Raw genomic sequence first — 2,566 nt, 5'->3', positions numbered from 1 at the left:
ATTTTATATCTGCAATAACAAGAACACCTCATTTCACAGGCACTTAAATATTATGCATGAGGAATCACACAGTAAGTGGAAACTGATTACAACATAAAGCGCCACACATGATACAACCAGTGCACACTGTTTTTATTAATATTTAAACATATGTTGTTTTCTACCTTTGCCTGCTCTAGGCTAGCAGACAAAACCAGTGCCTTATATTATATATACCACATACTGATACATTAAAATATTAAATAATTGTGACTGTCTACGGCCAAAAAATCATTTTCTCACTTTATCATCATCTAGTATCATCTGCATTGTTAAGATTTTAATGTTCTTTAAAAAAAAAAGATTTTAATGTTCTTAAAATGCAATTAATTAACAGTATTAAATATATATATGGTACTGGACTGTGGAGGAAAGTAGATATTGAGGTCACGGCGGAAATCTGGTCCAAACCTAACTCTAGGGCTCTCCTTATGTTGATGTTTAAATTCAGAATAGATTGAAATTCTGAACTAATGATATGTTTTCATTTCACACAGCACATGTAAAACAGCATCAACTGAGGAGTAATGAACACGTAATAAGCTTAAATTCAGATCAAGATTCTCATTTTTTGCCACCCTATGAAAATGACATATTGTCCAGGTTCCCTGCAGAATCAAAAGTAAATAATATCTCATGTACTTATAATATATGAAAAACTCAAATCTATTACTATCAATCTACAAAAACTATAGGTTATAAAGACAGTGAATGAATGAAAGCTCCCATTGACCATACACAACTGATAAAGCTATAAAGTTGTATACTCTCACCAGTATGTAGGGGTAAAGAATCTGCCAGTGCAGGAGATGCAAGAGACACGGCTTTGATCTCTTGGTCAGGAAGATCCCCCAGAGGAGGAAACAGCACCCCACTCCAGTGTTCTTGTCTGGGAAATTTCACGGGCAGAGGAGCCTCGCAGGTTACAGTCCATGGGGGTCTCAAAGAGTCAGACAGGACTGAGCACACGCATACACACCAGTAGGTTTGCTTTAAGTAAGTTTCTTAAAAAAATAAAAGCTGTGCTGTTTCACAAAAGTCACAGTGTATGAGAACCACCAGTTTCCAAAAACTGAGGGACCAGCCCCATAACCCTTCAGCAGAAACTATCTGATTGATCTTATCAGATGGGAGAGGCACATAGTAGGTCCTCAGGAAATGTCTATTGAGTAGCTATCAGAATGGCAAATACCTGATTCCTCATACAATTGGTCACTTCTAATCGGACATGCAATTCGTTTCAAAACATCTTTCCAGTGGTGCTTAATATCATAAACTGCTCCATTTTCTCCATAGAATGTCTTTCAATTTGAAAACCCAACAAGTCTAAATCTAAGATTTATCATTACAGATAAGTTTTCCCTAAAGTAGCATAGAAGGAAAAAGAACCCATTACTAAATAAGCATTGAAAATAAAATTTAACTCTCAGAATAACTTCATTTTCTAAAGAAAAATGAGTTTGCACCTCTACAATAGAAAAAGTAAATACCGTTGAATAAATAAGCAATGAGTAGGGAATAGTGATATTATTCATGTTGCCCCAAGAAAAAAGAATATGGAAAGAGGGAAGACCAGACAAGTTCACTTCCACAGAACCCCGAGTATGATATTGACACCAGTTTAGCTAACAGGAGGCCTAAAAAGGACAAAAGACTTGGTTATTATAATGGATCTGTAAGCCTACAGAACCCTGCAGATCCCACAGAATCCACTTGAAAAGGTGCCGAGTAGTGAGCCTGTCACTGCACACGCTCCAATGACATATGGCCAATAGGTTGTTGGTAAATATTTAATACAGTGAAATGCAAGACTCTGATGCTAACCTGCTAGGGTTACAAAGAAGTGGAGCCATGCTGACAAGGCTGGGGCCAGCGGGGGACAGTGGTGCTGTGTTACAGAGCTCATATCTGCAGACTAAAATTAAAACTCACTCTGTTCCTATAACACAACTCCCTGCAGGAGATCTCACTAGATTTTCTCTTTAGTTAAAGCTGTCTTCTATGGTTCAGCAGCTTTAGTGCGGAGGGAAATTATATTGTTGGACCTTCGCATCTGTCCTACATACTCTACAGTAACTTGAGTTGCTGTTTGGTTTTGGAATTCTCGATTGCCCAATCCAATAGTAGTGTTTACTTTCTGTCAGAGTTGTCACACTCCGCTTTTACTCTGGTAATGTGAGAAAGACTCTGTACTGACTGGTCCAATGTGGGGCAAGACTGACTAGTGGCGTATTAACTTTTTAAATCAAGAATCTGAATTTTGGATGATTAAAACTATGGCTCAACTGATGTATAGTCCTGAAGAAGTTTTGGAGGACAGCATACTTCACTCCATTGTGCTTTGCTTTACTGTGCTTCAGAGATACTACATTTTCTTTATCTACAACTTGAAGGTTTGTGGCAGCTCAACATTGAGCATTCTACCCATCCTGTTTTTTAATAGCACTTTCTCACTTCATGTCTCTTTGTCATATTCGTAATTTTTACAATATTTCAAACCCTCCACCAGCAAAAAGATGATGACTCT

The sequence above is a fragment of the Moschus berezovskii genome, chromosome 14 (genome assembly GCF_049115385.1).
Source record: "Moschus berezovskii isolate FMDL1 chromosome 14, NW_MosBer_1.0, whole genome shotgun sequence".
NCBI classification, from domain to species: domain Eukaryota; kingdom Metazoa; phylum Chordata; class Mammalia; order Artiodactyla; family Moschidae; genus Moschus; species Moschus berezovskii.
The sequence above is the reverse complement of the archived record's forward strand: the minus strand, read 5'-3'. Positions refer to the sequence as shown.